This window comes from Temnothorax curvispinosus, unplaced genomic scaffold (genome assembly GCF_003070985.1).
Source record: "Temnothorax curvispinosus isolate PA1 unplaced genomic scaffold, ASM307098v1 QBEX01009885.1, whole genome shotgun sequence".
Lineage (NCBI taxonomy): Eukaryota > Metazoa > Arthropoda > Insecta > Hymenoptera > Formicidae > Temnothorax > Temnothorax curvispinosus.
In genome coordinates, this window is record NW_020219665.1 from 975,357 (window position 1) to 993,551 (window position 18,195).

Here is an 18,195-nt window from a genome sequence, read left to right on the forward strand (position 1 = left end):
TAATCTGATCATAAAAAGCATCTTTTGATGTTTCGTCGAAATACCGACTTTTGGTGGGACACTGCGAGCCAAACCGCGTATCATCAAAATCCTTGCAGATTCGTGGACTGAGTACGCGATGGTTCGCACTGATGTTCGATTCGAGGTTCGCGAGCCTCGTGCGAGCCCGTCGGCTCGACAATGTGGACGCATGATCGGCTCGCAACGAAGTTCGGCTCGCGGTTCGGCTCGATAATGTGGACGCATGATCGGTTCGCGGCGAAGTTCGGCTCGCGGTTTTGCTCGATAATGTGGACCCTCCTTTATAGTCTTCGCTGAGTAGGAGCTCGCAGGCACGCTGATCCGTATCGCCTAAACGAGGTTTGGCAACGGGCGCTTAGCCCGGGCCCGTCCGGAGAAAAGAGTTTCATTAAAAGCGGGTAATGAGGCAGTCAGGACCGGGGCTAGGCACTACTCGCGAGATTCGCGTTGTACGCGAAGAGAGAGGGGGGAGAGGGAGGGGGGTGGCAGGGGCCCTGCTATTATTTTGAGGAAGAGTTCGATTAGCGTGGCCGACGACCTCTCTCCCTGGAAAGGGGTTGAAGGATCGTCGGCAGTTTCTCTTTACACAAGTTCCGCGATGCTACTACATTATCAAGAAAATTTATATCGGGGGCTTCTCTGCCTTCTTTCATTATAATACTCCAGATTTAATCTGTCACAAAGTAATTATCTTTTTCTTTTCTAACAAAAAAGATAGTTTAATACGCATGTTGAAGCAACTACGTGTAGTTGTTTAATTCGTTTTATCTTAAAATCTCGCAATATTTGATTTTTGCGCCTTCAAATATTATGAATGATTGTATTATTACATTCAACTTATAGCCGTGTGAATATTGTAAGTTTTTCAATGCGGCTTCATGTTTTTCGATCTCGTATCGTTGCGAGTGGACGTGTCTGTCAAAATATGTACAATATTTCACAATGGTGGAAAAAAACATATATCTCACGTGTTGTTGTTATTGTTTGTATCAGCGCTTGAATGCAGCCGAGCGGTCGAGGGCAATCGAGGAATGAACCGTGGTGATCGCCGAGTAGCTATCAACGGATTTGCGGTATCCTAATCGGCAAGGGTAGCTAATCGAGGCGTTCCATCGAGAAACCGTCGGGACACGGGGATTACTCGCTTATGCGTGTTAAGCTCTCAACGAGCTGTTACACCGTAAAGCTCCATTAGGGTAAGCGCTCGCGATGTCACATCAGAGTTGTGCACTTCCTGACAAATTGACCCCCTCTCTCTCCCATCCTCCCTCCCTCCCTTCCTCTCTCTCTCTCTCTCTTTCTCCGGTACCGGTATTCGCCTAGCGAGTCGACGACACCGCGGGCGATAAGCGCGTCGAATCTGGAATTCGCAATATTCCAACGCAACGCCTACGCACAACGAGTTTATTTGCATGTTTCCCCAATGCGGCGCAGCGCTTAGAGGCATTTATCGAAAAATAGCGTGTCAGTCACGCAGGTGACGCCTTAGCGAATTAATCAAGCGAAATATTGTATACCTCCTAATGAATATCATTAACGTCACAGAAAGTAATATTAATATAATTCAATAATTTTTCTTTCAGCGTTTGGCGACACGCGTGTATAATTTTGTTAAATACAATATATAGATAGACTTAGAAAGGCCAAAACTCTTCTCGAGGCCATTATGTAATCTAGATGACGCAATCTCTCTATAATATTTTTCGGCGCTAAGAAAATCCCACTCTGTATCCGAACAATAGATATATATATATGAGGCAATTTCGTTGTGTGCAAATTGTTTTGCTGAAAATATCATGTGACATTTATAATACAACCGACACATTAGTTCCCGTTACATTATACACAACATTTCCATGTTGCATTATGTATAATATTATCTTTAAATTAAAATTCCAAATTTCGTCATTGAATTCAGCTGCCGCGAAACTTCGAAAGGCAACAAAGTGGCCTACCGTATCATTAATATTAGTTACCGCGATTACACTATTTTCTATTATTGAGTATTTCCTAACCCATTATTGAATAATTTCTAATTAGCTTCACGTCAGACACGCGCGTCAACATGTGAAAGCCCCCCGCGCCGTAACCGGAGGCAATATCATAGTACCTTATACCCGTGCATCAGAAATGCAGCGAACGTTACGCCACCGATATCGCGGGTGTAAGAGATACACAAAAACACACAAACGCGCGAATATATAGATTTGGGTGCGCCGTTTGCCGATGATTCACAGACCGTTGCGCCGTTATTACGCGCTGTACACGCCGAGGCGTAGCGCGCCCGTATCGGCCACTGCGGACTGCAGAAACATGCAAAGATTATATTGTATTGTAGTTGCGGTTGAAATGATGACTTGCGTTACTAATATTCTACCACTCCTCTCGCTGTACGATATTACAGGATCAAGCTCCTTATTTTGTGACATGTAACATTAATTAAAACGTCATATTTGCCAAACTCCACTGCAAACTTCCATTTTGTTGCATTATAAGTTCAAAAGTTTACCCCGAAGTTTATCGCGTTATTTTTCAATAAAAAAATATTTTTTTTATTTATCGTATCGGGAATATTTTTATTTTGCACATATGCGATTGTGTGCGGGATAAAGTTCGCAAATATCATTCCCGCATGACGCATCACACTCGGTCCCGCGGGTTATCTCGCGTGCAGGTATCAACGATAGCTTTGTAAAGCCGACAAATTCTTGAGACTGTCAAAGTCTGGGAAGATTTCGCAGTTTCGCACCGTCACGGATTAATTGCAGCGTGGCGCGGTGGCATGCGTGCACGCATTATCACGAGCGGCGGTCAGGTCAGGAAGAGCAATGGAAACGCCGGAAGAATATCAAGGGTATCTCCTGTTGTGCGAGATTGCATACGTGCATCACACTCGCGCGTGCTACGCCTCGCTACGTTTTAGAATTATACCGGAAACAAGATGCGCCCCGGTGCTGCGGCATGGCACAACGGCGCTTCGAATTAGTCCCTCCCTTCCTCGAGTGGGCCGCGGGTGGCCGGGAGAGGGTGAGTTAGGGGCTGAGTATAAGTGCGGAGCCGGCCCCTACGTCGGTATACATCGTCGGAAGGAGGCCTACCGTTGATGACAAAATAGCGTGATTACGGGCCATCAAATAAACACTAGACTTACCGTTATTCCGCGCCGCTAGCTCCTTCGAGCTGCACCCCCTCCCTCCCGCCTTGCCCTGCCGGAGCGAAACCCTCGGGCCGCGATGCCAACAACCCCGCGCTACCCATCGTGGCCAGCGCCGGCAACGAACCGAATGCTGACCTCCTCGGCCGCATCGGGCCGGCTTTAAAAGTGCTACCGGCGGCGATCGGCGGATACCGCCCGCGCGCCGTCGAAGACGGGAAGCTACAAATTGTCTTCTATTCCCTTGTTGTCATTAAGGTATATACTACGCGACTCTGGTAGTAGGCGAGCTTAAAAAAGTTTTAGATCCCGTCGCGTGAGAGGTCTCGTCGAGGCTGATGCGTGCGTCGACGTTGCGCGGCGTAACGGGGTTAATAACAAATTTATATATTGCTCTCCCTCCCGCACCCCCTCCTCGTTCTAGCGCAACCTTAAAGTTGGGAGACTGTCGAATTACAAGTTGCCCGCAAGATAATGTCACTTTTCGATGCAATGCAGGCACTAGTCTTTAGCTATTGATTCAGCGTAAAAATGTACTCAACATTACATTAGAATCAAATATATTATCATATACATATACATATATATTCACACAAAAAATAACAATCAATTTTCCCATTAAATGTTCCATATACCGATGCAAAAATTTAATTGACGAAGAGTACCGCCTCAATAAAATCTATCAAAACTTTCTCGCAAGTTTTCCGATTAATTAGTCGGCAATGATATAAAAACAATAATTTTTTACAAATCTTCCCGTTTTCTCTCGATACATTAACGGCCGATGCTCGTCCCGCAATCGACCCCCGTTGGCTATTTAATTTTTTCCTTTAATTGGCTAATCACGAAATTATCAGCCCCATAAAGCTCGAGAGAGGCGCCAACCCTTTGCGGCCCCTATCATCGGCGGCGTCGACTCCCGCGGGGGTGGTGCGCCGCGCTCTTAATTGCAAATTGGTGAAATAATTGAAACAACTCTCGTAAAAATAGTTGAAAAGTCGTAATTCGGTCGTAAAAGCTGAAAACCGCAACGCGCCACCATTACCCTCCACCCCCTCCCCGCCGTTTCTCTTTTACTTCGCGGTTGCTTCGAGAAAGGGGTGAGTAGCGAGCATCAGGGGGCGTTGGAACAGTTCTGTCGGATTTTGATGGGGTTCGCGCGGGTAGCTCGATTTTCTTGGCGGATAAGCCTTATGGTCTCGGGGATGAAACGGGATATCTGGATGGAACGCTGCGGAAAACGGCGCGATTACAGGGGCGACTATTAACGTGGCGAGCGCGCAATTTGCGAGTCGCGGGTCGTCGTTCGTTTACGATGAATTGTATCTAAGAAAAAAACTATACGTCGAAGATCGTAAATTGTTATTCCGACGTACCGTACCATGTGCGACATAGAAAATCTATTTATTTAAATCTGCCTCACGCGTGCGTTTAAGTGGCTCGAAGTTACGAGCGCAGACACTAACGACCTGCACACGCGGAGAGAGGAAAAAAAGGTAGGAGGGGCGGAGGGGAGGGAGAGGAAGGAGAGATAGCGAAACTGTGCCAAATTGGGGTTACGGGGGGAACTTCACAACCTGTCCATGCAAAATTTATCGCTTCATTTACATGTTACTGTTCGGCTCGTGCCGCGCGCTAATACCTACCACGATCGGATGAATTATTCATAAAATGAATGCCGCTTCTTCACTCTGTGTGTTTCGACTTATTGTTAGACTTTTTCTCGTATGTTGCAAACGACGGGATGCCCGCATAAAATTGGCTCGGTTCTTTCGTGTCAGTAGTAAAACTAGATGAATATCAAGATCCCCGCGGAAAAATAGCCGCCGCCGCGTTACCTCCCACATTGGCGTACGTCCAGCTACTCGAGTTACAATAATCAGGCACGGGCAAACGAGAGTCCGATTTTTAACTATCTGATTAATATCCTCAATTTACGCGCAAGAAATAAAATATGCGTGATGGATTTCATAAATTAATCATGCAATCCTTAACGAAAAATATCTGTACATAATATCGAATAATTTATACAATCAGCGTGACGCAGAAAGCGCAACATAAAAATATCGCGAGATCAATAAAGCATTTTAGGTCCTCCCGGAGATCTCAGCGATCTCCACCGAGAAAGGATAATTTGCATATCGGCTTTCTCAATCTGCTGATATGAAATCAACTCAGTTTTCAAAACATTCCACGTATATGTGCCGGTTGCGGAGGAGGTGGAGCGTGGATTAAGTCTTGGTTATATTTCTTCCGGCGGAAGTAAAATATTTGAGCGCGCGCCGCCGCGCCGCGAGAAGTGCAGGGCAATCGGGTGTTTTTCTTCGGGGAAAAAAAGGGGTGGGGAGAGAAGATTTGAAAACATGGAAGGAATTTCCACCGCGCTGGCGATATTAGCAGCGGTGTTGTACCGACCGCTGTTATATTTGATCGGGCCCCGCTCGTGTAAGAACACCCCCGAGCTCTCCTCCGATTCCCATCTATCCTTTTCCTCCTCCTCCTCCCCCTACCTGACCACCCTTTGCTCTCATCCACTCCCCCGGTCTGCGCAGCGAAATGTTGGTTAAATAATATCCGCGCTTCCAACCGTAATTATCTCGCTCTCAGATTTTCTGCCTCGCGGGGACGGCGGAAAAGCGGGTGGTTGGTTGGGCGAGTTTCGCGGTAAGAGACGCGAGAAAGAGAGAGAGAAAAAGAGAGAGAGAGAGAGAAAGAGAGAAAGAGAAGGGGTGGGGGGAGGATGATAGAACTTCGAGATTGAAGGAAAGACTGGGGTATGGGGGGATTAGAGATAGTGTGCTGATATTCGCGCTACAGATATTCGGAAATAGCGCGGGGATTGTATTAAATGTGGCGGAGTTACTGAATAATACTTTCGTTGTACTTTTTGACGTTTATTTATCATATTGTTTCGCGCTCCGCCGTCGCGAGTGCCGGGCGAGGAAAAATATTTCGAAATTGTGAATAAACACCTTTTCAAATAAATGAAACTTTTATGATTAACGAAGTATTTGTGGGGGGAATACGATGGAAATATATTAAAACATATCTATATTTATTCGCACTGAGAGAAATCTAAATAGTTGTGGCAACTATTTTTTTGGCAACTCTGCAGTTTAACTACTTGTAACTAGTTTTCCAAAGTAATAGGAACTAAATAGTACTGAATACCATAAAAGTATAGTCACAGAAACAATATTTGTCAACTATTAGTTGAAAGTTAAATATCGCCTCAACTATAATTATTATAGTTATATAGACTCCATAAAACAAGATATGACAATAACATTTTTCAAGTTTAGACAACTCCTTGACTTATTGTTTAGACAAATATTTTTTTGTTGTGTAGCATACTTCCAGAAGCTGGTGCGGGCAGCAGCGCGGACTCGCGCGGCGAGAGAGTTCGGCTCGCGCCCGCTACGCGGTGCATCGCCAGTATACTTTTGCGTGTTTAAAATTCAACATCGATTCCTATAACTAGGGTCGCTCAGCAGGGTTTTTCCAGCGATCCTTCTAAGGTTCGCCAGTCAGGGTGTGTTCACCCACATATATATTAATCAATTTTGGATTATAAATAGATTGCATCGACGCCGCTAGGCGTCGCATCGCCCGTACATTCTCTCGAGTTCAAAATTTTGCACCGACCTGTATATAAGGAGACCCCCTACGGGACCAAAACAGATATTTTCAGGCGCTAGTCGCCTAGGTATATTAATTATAAATCTTTTAGTTTAACAAATAAGAAATTATTCTTTATTAGACAACTCTAAAAATTATGTTGATATCACTACAATGAATAATTATTCATGTTACTACAACATACCTTTTGCATACACAATATATTTTTCGTTAATGCCACTACTTTCTTGTAGTTTAAATAATTTATTTATTGTTGTTATTACAACTATATTATACATAGTTGAGGCGCTATTTATCCACAAATTTCTAGTCGGTTTAACAAAAAAAATTCTAGTTGCTGGTACAAATTTTTTCTCTGAGTGCGCCAATTTCTCATTTCTTTATTCTTGAAAAGTCGGCGTCTTAAAAATTCTTCAACTTTTCTTGTCGCAATTTTACATACCCCGTCATCGCACAGGCAATCATTAAATCTACCACGCAATTATGAAACGCGAACGCGAGCCGAAATATAACGCTACATAAATAACGTTAGGAATAGCCCGGCAATTGCGCGTTATTATAATGAAAGGCGCGAAAGGTGCAGTGTAAAAGAGCCGGACGGTATCGTGCGTCGCCAGAAATATACAGGAGAAGGCCTATATAGCCGGCACCATCGTGCACTTTCACGCGATCGATTTTAGCTAATTGCAAACCGGTGCTATATAACGCGCGTATATAAAAGGGAGACAGAAGATCGTTGGAAAGGTGGCGGTGGCGGTGGGTAGGTGGAGGGTCCGCGAATGGAACGGGAAATATGCAAAGTGTTTACGATCGTGCAACATGCTGCCGACCCGAGTTCACTCCCCCTCCGCCGCCGCCCCCTTCTTCCACGCTTTTATCCATCCCTCTAAGAGGGATGCGGAGCTTGCAAGGAAATGCGTCACGTTCTTCGCTTCCGTTATTGATGTACGAAAGTTTAAATTCGATTCACACCTCCAATAATCACATTCAATTTTCAGATAACCATTTTACACTCCGTAAAGTGTGTGAATTTTGGAATAAATCGAAATGAATCAAAATATAACATGAAGAAGTGTCAATTTATAGATTCATATCTTGAATTATTTATGTTTGCCCGCATTTCACGAAGAAATATGTCATAAAATAAATAGCAGTGCTTCGATATTGATAATTATAGTGATATAATTGAATTAAAATTGAATCAATATATATCTGTCTTATTTTAAGGAATTATTTCTGAGGCATTTTCAGATCAAGAAATATACGTTATTTCATATTTTACTATATTGCATATAATAAAATAACAATATAATTGTTCAGACAAATAAAAATCTCAAAATTTGTAATTTTATCATAAAAAATTATGTGAACTTTTATCAGTAATATAGATTTATGCATTTAATGTAATTGGGAGATTTTATTGTTTTATATATTATTTTCAATAACATGAATATATATATCGAATTAATTTTTATATTATTTTGTTCTATGACTGCGCGAGACATTTTTACACGGTATTTTAATAATATATATATCAAGCCTATCTGCAATTGAGTAATAAGCAATAATTGCAAAACGCCTTATAATTATTAGTAATAAAATTGTTCATCTGGAAAATCAAAGATATAGAAATTAATGATAAACCCTGTACAATTAAATTTTGAATTTAAAATAAATTTTGTCTTATATCTGTAAAGCGATTTAAATTGCATTAATCGCATTAAATTTAACGAAAAGATAAATAATGCCTGCAGATTAAATAAAATGTAAAAATATTATCTATGTAATGTATTTTTTAAATAAATTATAAAATAAAAATTATCCTATGTATTATTATATCCGCTAAATAACATAATAACAAAAGCGTTGTGAAATAATACATACTTATATGTTTTTCTCATTAAGTAGTATATTGATTACTTCTTTTCAAAATAATCGGTCCAATTATACCTTCGCATTTTATATAGCAAGATAGGGTAAAAGACCTGCCCTTTGCGGCTCGATCTTGCCCGCGACTTCACTTATAAAAACGCAATTTCCTTGTAACAATATAGCATAATAAATGCCGAGGGGTTGCTTTCTCGGGGGCGGTTGAAGAGCCCACTTTCGTCAGGCGTAGACCAAGCGGCGAGCGGCTCCGATTCACCATTACAGTTTGTAATGTACTTACGTAACTTCTGTTTATACACCAACTTTTCTCCACCCGTACTTATTCCGTTTCAGCCTCCTCGCCACTTACAACGGCCCGTTTCATCCCTTGCCTGCGGCGTTCCGCTCTAATATCGTTTTTAACGTCTGAAAATTATCTCCGCCACCTCTCCGTGCTTCTATCCCTTTTTGACCACAATACTCCTCTGTACTATCCTTTGTCTTATAATATAATGACAGCATGTTTATTTTTTACATATTACATTACGTACATTACGCGACATATTTCCTTTTTCTTAGTTTTCTTTATTTATGGTACATTCTTTAGAGATGTCGCATGCTAAATTATATGGCAATATACGTTTCCGCTTTTAAAAATTATTTTATGATTTATGAACGTTTGGACATGTAATTTTTCTCAAGTGTTGGCAGAACAGCGCAAAGTTTAGAGTGAGAGTGAAGAAATAATAATACACGTTTCGTCGATAATAAATATCTAGAGATTATTAGTAACTACTAAATAGCGAAGTGTTATTTACAGACAGAATATAAAAATTGCAAAAGTATTTATCGAATTTATAACACGGAGCAAATAAAGGAATTTCTGCTACTTTTAAACAGAGCGGATGATTTTTTAATGCAAGATAAATAAGTCCTAATAAAGCTAGCTAATAGCTTCTTTTTAATGCAAATATCTACATCTTATTTTAACCAAAATGGTTAAATATGGAATAAATGAAAATATACTAAATCGAGCGAAATTAATTCTTTAATTATAAAATACATTAATTTAAGTTTGTAATTAAAAACGATTAAAACAGTATATATATAATATTAAACAAGTGTAGTAAGTAAATGATATAAGTCACAAACAAATTTTTATAATGCATGATTCCGTATAGACCTTAATCCTAAATAAAATAATAATTTCCCGAAAAGATTTCATGATATTATAATAGACATCGGAATGAAATCCATGTGATAATTTCGTGATAATTTAAATTTTTTACTTGCCGGAAAAGGGATGAGAATATATTATGACGAACAATTTGTGTAATAAAAGTGTCGCGTGTTTCTGGCTATATAGATAAACTATTTCCTCGTTTTGCTAAAATAGTTTATATAAAACATCGGTTAGTCATTCAAAAGTCAAAAGAAAAACTAAAATTGTCGTAAAACGTTCTCGCTATACCTACTATGACGATTCATTCATATCACAAAATATAAAATTTGATATACATTTAGATTCCATTTTTACTAAAAATATATGATAAAGTTAATTAATTCACTTGATTATTTAGTTACTTTAAGAAAATATGATTACGTGAATGTGATATAAATAAAATTTAAATACCCCAATATAATGGCACAAAATAATATTTATACACTAAATTTACTTTATTACATATTTTTGTAAAATTAATAATTGTGACAAAAAAAACGTTTGTATATATTTTCGACTTCACTCAAATGCAATCGCGCCGTTTTTTAATTCAATTCTTAAAATACTCAATTGACACACATGCTCCCACACACTCTAACGATATTATTTATTACGCGCAAATTTTCGGCGACCGATGCAAAAAATGTTTCCCCCCGTACCGTAATTGCAATGATTCGATGCGTAATTCAGAGTGTTGCTCGATGCATTTTTCTCATTTTAAATCGGTCATGACATTTCACAAAGTGCACAGTTCCGGCGCGGAACAGCCGCGCGCGCTGGGGATGAGGCATGGAGATGGAATGCAGCTGCAGTTCAATGCAACTGCATTGAAAACAAGCCACGATGCATCGGTGCCTCGGGCGCTTATAATCGTTATGTTTAGTCGCTTGTATTCCTGCATTTTCCACGGTATTTACACTTCACTGAAATCTCATGAAAAAGTAATAAAATAAACAGCGATCCGGGGATCGCGCGCCGGAAATAGGATATCGCGATATTTATTCTGGCTTCGTGTCATGCGCCTATTTATAATGGACGGCATTTACTAACTCGGCTGCATATTTTATCCTTCACTGTTGCAGTAATTCTGGATAATATCACTGTTCAACAGCAAAAAATGACGCTGTGCGTGGGTCAAAGCGAATATTCCCTCGCGAGCTTTTTTTTTGTTTTTCGATGATTTCATACACGATCGTAGTCATAAGGAAATTTTGTTATGTCGTTACAACGGCGAATAACATTTTAATATGTATTTCGTTATGCGAATATTGGTTAGCTTAGTGTAGATTATACATTAATAATTTATCTTTCACTTTATCTAATGATAATTATTTAATAGTTAATTCCTGAATAGCTTCTAAATAGTAAATCTCTAAACAAATCAATGCATTGTTAAGATTTAATTTCAATTAACATTTCTTTTTAATTAAGATTGAATTAGATTCAGGACTCACTTTTTCGGCATTTCTATACAATTTATAGTATTCTTTTCTTAATCTGCGCATTTCTTTTCGTTTATTTCCATATTAAATTTGCAAATTAGTATCCATCAAAGTTTTTTGCATAATTAATTTTTAGACACTATTAATTAAAGATATAATTTCTAATTAAAAGTAAATTATCTACTTAATGTGTGTCTAACTGCGTTGTACTGGCTATAACAATGTGCGTCATTGTTCCGCGAAAAAAGCTCTGTCTCTGCAATTTTTTGCAAAGTTCAAAAAACGGCAGCGCATAACGTCATCCACTTTGCTCGTCAAATAAACATTTCTCGATGGAACGGCGCACGAATAAACTCGAGTCAAAGGAACGATTATCATCGCGTCGTATTTTGCTCGTCGATTTCGTCGGTTCGCACTACTCCGGGGCTTCGGTGTTTGTGCCGGCCATCGAACGACGGGCGCACGACACTCGGGCCGCGCGCCGGGCGCGCGAGTTGGGCGGCAAAACTAAACAGACCACGAGGCGACGTTAAAGTGATGGCGCGAGTTAAACTGACAACCTTCGCCACTTTCCCGGAAGCATAAGCTATCTCGCGCGGCCTGTCGCTTTTGCCGCGAGTGTATTTTCATTGTCGCTTTTATCCTATCCTCCTGCCTCTGCGATCGGTAACGCGCGTCCGCGACGCGCGTTCCGCACGATCTCTCACAGCGGCGTTTGATTGTTTTCCGAATGAATGAGACGAAATTATAAATAGACTCGTGAGCGATTTTCCGCTACCGAGTTGCCGCACCTCCGCACCTCTTCATGCGCGACTCACCGGACACGGATCGCGCGATGGAAATTACGCATCATCGCGCCCGCTTCGCGCCTGTCAATCCGTTCCAATTAAATGCATATACGATCGAATAAATTTATACGCTCGGTCTCTAATAACTAGCTATTTTAGAGTAATTTATCGATTTGTAGCGTTTCTATAATGCAACACTGTGTGAGATCCGATGTATCATGCAATGCTCGGTTCATTTCGTTATTTTAAAGAAATCTCGAACGTTATATTGGTTTTATAACAAAGATCGGTTTAACGAATGTTCATCTTTTATTCTTATCGGTTTTATCGTCTTTGAAAGATTCCTACGAGTTCAAACCTTATTTCTTCATTGAATTTTGAACGTGTAGCCAAACTCGATGCAAAATTTGTTTGCGAAGTAACATTTATTTGTGTATATTGATCTAAGATGGTGACAGTGTACGCGACACAAATTGCACATCTATATTTAACAAACTTCAAAAATATTACTGCAGTATAAATTCCACGTATTGCACAATTTAATTATTCGACTCTATGCAATTTTAACGTTCTCTGTTTGAAATCTCTATGTTTCAAAAATCTCATGTATGTAGAAAATTAACGCGATTTCTCGATAGACCGGGCGGAATTCAGGCCATCGTCGCCGTGTTCCTATCGCGCTATGAATTCTTACGGTTGCAACGCTGCGGAGCAGCAAGAGAAGAAATTGCAGCATTTGCAGCCGCGGTGCCGCCGGCAGAGGCGTAAGAGGCACGAGTGAAACGGCTGGACACCGGTAAACAATCCTCCGGCCAGACCGACCGACCCATCTCTGATTGCTAATGAATCCTAACACTATTATGCATACAACAACTAAAAAAAAACCTTAGGTCGGAGGCACACGAGGGCAGGAGTCGTTGGCCGTTCGTCCGTGTCTTCGCCTCTTTGTGCACGTCGCATCGGGCATTGCTCACACGCGCACATGCACCCCGCGCACGCTCACACCCGGGACCACGGCAGCGTGCATGTACGAGAGCTACGAGAGTGTGCCCGCGCCGTACTTCTGGGACAAAGAGTTGTGCAAACACGAGTTTACCAGCGGGGGACATTATTGCCCTGGACCCGGAGCAAGTTACCCGTCAGGCACTTCGTTAGTGCAATCCTTTTTGCTCGTTACCTTGCCGGTTACTTCGACCTCGATGCGTTACGATCGTTACGATACCTGTTTGCATGTATGCCTACGTACCTACGCGGTCCTCGTCCATTACGCGCGAATGCTTCGCGAACAGCGACGAACAGGCAGACCGGCGAGATTTCGGGCGCGATGCGAGGCGCGCCTCCGTCTCTCATCCGCGCGAGAATTATTTTTCACAGACGCGCGAAATTGCAAGCGTCCGCGGGCTAACCGGCACACGAACGGCGCGAATCAAATGAATTTGAACGGATTAAGTCAAATGGCTACAAAACGTCGAGATTGGTAAGTGTGCAATGTACACAAGACGGATACGTGTATATATATATATGAATAAGACAGCAATTACGTAATAAATTAAGTAAATCGTAAGATAAATCTTATAGAAATTAAAGCACTTCTCTGTCGTATCACTTTCTCTATAAGTGTCCGTTTAAATGTTTTCTTTATAAATCTCCGATATTTAGATAAATAGACCAAACGTATTTACCTCCTGATTGTAATTTTATAGAAAGCAATCTCATAGAAAGCAATCTATAAATAGGAAGCAATCTATAGAAGATGTGATTTTTCTTTCATCACAGAAAATACACAATTCTAGCTATAATAAGTACTCGAAATTTAAACAAATTTAATTTGTAAGTCAATTTAGAAGTAAACTCATATGACTTACTTTTTATCATATTTTTTCTTTCATACTTTGAAAATAAAACTGACAATACGTGAATAAGAAACATGTTTCTCTTATTATTGTGCATCATCCATGCAACGGTTATTGTAACAAGCGATTATCATATAATAATTTTTAAAATAGAATCTATTCCTTTATTATTGCTAGAAAATCATTATCAATACCATGTGATCAAAATACCGTGTAATGAAAACAGCTGTCATCCCTGTTGGTAATTATATTCGAAAAATATGTTTCGCGTCCTAGTTTTTCGACGCTATCGCCCGAACTCGGCCGAGAGAGTCGATCACTATTCTCCTCAATTCTCCTCAATAATAAACGCGTCCGCGATGCATAATGCGTTTATTGCTTTTTGCCGCCGTTTCGCAACAACGGCACACGTAACGTGCATTAACACCGGCGCGGCCGAGAAGTAAGACTGCAAAAGAGGGCTTTATATGCAGCGAGGTGTGCACGCGATGACGTGATTCTATCGATTATTAAACGAATAATATGCGCTCGCTCGCACTGCCCTGTACCATGTGCATCGAGCCACACAGGCAATTTGGGTATGCATCGTATGCACGAGTTTATGATCGCGCGAAAATCCGGAATGTTCGGCACGGAGTGATACGATGGAAACGAAATAGAGTTCCCCTCCGCGAAACTAATTTCATGGAACGGTTACAACCGACGCCTCGAAAATACCGTTGTGGTTTTCTGGAAATTAGAAGTTACACGGAGGGAGAATTTTTTTTTCCCACCAGCTTCGATTTTCGGCAACGCAAAACCGCGGAGAAGCGCAACCGGTAAACATTTTTAGCCAGCTCTCGCCTTAATTAAAGCCGCGAGAATATTCCATCCCTGCTAAAATAACACACGGTCGGTCTTTAATCGCTATTTCGCGCGACGTAATCAACAGCACGGATTTTTAGACGCGAGTCGATCTGTAAAACTAGTAGTTTTATTTTTACTTAAAACTTTTCTTACGTCTTAATGGTGAAGAGGTTTTCTGTCACATATTTTCTGTTAATAGCTTCACATCGATTTCTATGTCCACTTACTTATTCTTACTCCATCCACTCAGATATTCCGCTCGGAAAGAGATCAAAAATATTATAAATAAAAATGTTTCACGTGTGCAATAGAATTTGTTGTTTGCAGTCACCATTGTCTATTTATAAATCTAAACTAATCTTCGTAATTCATCAGTCAATAAGAATTTATATAATTATCTTCCATCGTAATTTTTACCACATGCATAAATAACTCAATTACGATATAATCGAGGATAGACATTAATCGCGATTTTTTTCGACTCTCGCTCCTTTTATTTCAATTCCCAATATATGAGCGTCGCAAAGTTTCAGGTGTGCCGGGGGGACGAGAGAGAGAGTCGATTTATCGCAAAACGTAGGAAGAATCGAACGGAAGAGCCCCGCGGGCTCTGTACACGGCACGACGATCCGCCATCGTCCTCCCCCGCGCGTACCGAATGGGCGCGAGGGTGTACAGCGCGAGTCGAGAGGGTGCAACAATAGCGAGACAGTTACTGTCAACACACTCGGTGCACATTAGTTGTTTCGCGGAAGCGGCTAAAATGTAAAACGAGGATCCCCGGGAACAAAAGGAGCGTAGCGGGTGGAAAAGGTATAGGATCAATACAATAGTATATTTGTACAGACCGACTGATGAGAGGGGTGGTGCCTTGCAAGTGGGAGGCCTCGCTCGGGGTCGGCGATGCCTGTCCAGGGTGGGTATATGCCTGTTGTTTACAGTGAAATGCAGGAAGCGCAAGAGATCAAAAAGAGAAGCTCGAAACACCAAGCTCGTTTCGATGTCAAAGCTGATTCGCAAGCGTATCCGAATATAATGTTACATGAGCTCTTAAATTTTCCAAAGGTATACCTTCGTATACATTATTAAAAATAAAAAAAGGTATAAAATTCACAAGCGTCAAAATTGTATTTTCTATCAGTAATACGACTAGAAAAATCCTGAAAAAATATGAAAAATAAAAAACATTATTTATTATTTCCTTTCAAGAGTGTGATCATTGCATATATGATAATAATAGATAGATCATTAACAATAAGTCAGGAAAAAAATTGTTTCAACAAAAAAGATATTAATAATTTCATGCATTATCGCGCATATTAATGTCAGGATGGAATATTAATTATATAGCTACTTCAAAACTAGTTATGTAATAAAATATAAACAGAGATAAGATAAATCATCACTTGCTTGTAAAAAACATGCGATAAATAAAAATTATTAACAAGTTTTATACACACGCTCGATAAAATAGCATATTTATGCTCATCTCTCGATAAACACCTCGTAGTTGGAAGACGCAACCCCCGGTAGGCACTGGTTGCATAGAATAGTAGGTACGTTAGTTGTTTACCGTGCATGAAAGGGCGCCAAAAGGGGGTGCCGAGAAGGTAGGAGAAACAAGCAGGCACGCCGCAATAATATACATATACAATCGCCATAGCGAAACCACCATCGCCACTGTTACATTTGTATACTGCGAAACGTATCGGTTTACTTTCGCGTAGGTGAAAACCCGCGTCACAATAACGAACAAAATATTCAGCCATAATTGGTCAATCGTTCCATTGATTCGAACGATATCTATGACACACGATATTTATCGCATGAATGGTTACTATTCATCACAATAACTATTTACTTTGAAAACAGCACATATCATAAATATATCCATTAACAATTTATAATAAAGAGAACAGCCAATGTTATTTAGTTATTTTGCATCTTAAAAATAAAAAAACACGCCTCGATGCCTTTCCATATGATACTTTTAATTTTTGCCTCTCAAATTGGAAAATGATTTTGATTATATATTATTAGATGGTATTAAATTATACTCCGTTATAGTATTTTCTGGAAAAGGAGCAAATCGCTAGAGTCGTAAAAATAGCACCGTAGTGTTTGTTGAAAATGTCTCAACAAACATACAAAACGTACATCTGTTTGCGATAGCCTCATTTGTGCCGATGTGTAAGCATAATAAGAGCTTATTGATCTAGAGGGTATAATTATGGTTCATGGTCGATTCATGCAAGGGAGATCTAATGTTTTTGTAGCAATTACCGCGAAGCCATACCTACCGTATTAAGTTGTCGTTTGAGTCTTTAGAGATAATTCCCAGGGGGGGGGATCTCTCTCAATATTGTAATTTTAGAACATATTGCTAATTGCGATATAATTGCATGCGATTGGTTATATATTATTTTTCCCTTGTCCAAATATTGGTAAAAAATATAAAAAATATACAATATGTATATGTGCATATATAATATATATATATATATATATGCATAGCGTGTCTCATGATCACAGGGAAAAAATTGTCAAATATATAATAACTCTTATGATCATATAATAAAGTTAATAAATTGTGTTACTTTATTTTTCTTTCTTTCCCTTTTAAAAATTTTTTATATAATATAATTTAAACTTTACACGGTCAGCATATCGATTATTTTCCAAAGTGAATGCGCTAATGATTATATTATTAATTACATTTATTTTTATAATGCACCAATTGTATTCTTATTTCTTTCTAATTTTTTATACTTCCATCTACATTGATAAGTAATTTGACTTTTACTTGAATTTATAACAGTTATTAAAATGTACTACTAGCAATTAACTTGCCGGTATCAACTAATTGCTATAATATACGTCTCTGCGCTTAAGTGACCGAAAGACAAAGTCAGCTGAGCGGTAAAAATCAATATTAGATAGCTAGAAAATCAATAACAGATGACAGAGAAATCGATATGCATATAAGCGCGGTTACGGGTGCACTTGAGCGCGAACTCTGCGCGATATCATTGGCAAACTTTGATCGCTTATAACGAAAAGTTATAATGTAGGGTGTATAACTTTGATATTTTTACTGTACCGATTTTCAATTTCACTTAATTTCCGGAATATGCCGTTAACGTATTACATATGATAGTAGAATACTCGATACGTGTTACATAATTTAAGATAAATTTTTTTTACACGTACAGAATCTGCATTTATATAAAAATCAGAGTTAATAATTAAGTTCAATTGGAAATTAAAGTTCAGAATACAAATAATTTCATTAAAGGATCTTATATTCTAATATTTATAACAAGCGAAAAACGATAAAGGCGTATACGAAAACTTTAGGCAA

The 18,195-nt window shown here is 39.7% G+C and overlaps 1 protein-coding gene and 1 long non-coding RNA gene across 23 annotated transcripts in view; one reads left to right on the top strand and one right to left on the bottom strand.

Annotated features, from left to right (window-relative positions):
* The window catches only part of LOC112459522 (forkhead box protein P1-like), a 288,209-nt gene that overhangs the window by 163,657 nt on the left and 106,357 nt on the right, over window positions 1-18,195 (bottom strand). The gene's annotated exons all lie outside the window — the stretch shown is intronic.
* The window catches only part of LOC112459525, a 70,461-nt gene that overhangs the window by 32,952 nt on the left and 19,314 nt on the right, over window positions 1-18,195 (top strand). Inside the window, exon 2 of the long non-coding RNA XR_003041332.1 lies at window positions 1,015-1,217. This is a non-coding gene — a long non-coding RNA (uncharacterized LOC112459525). The remainder of the gene's footprint in view (window positions 1-1,014; window positions 1,218-18,195) is intronic.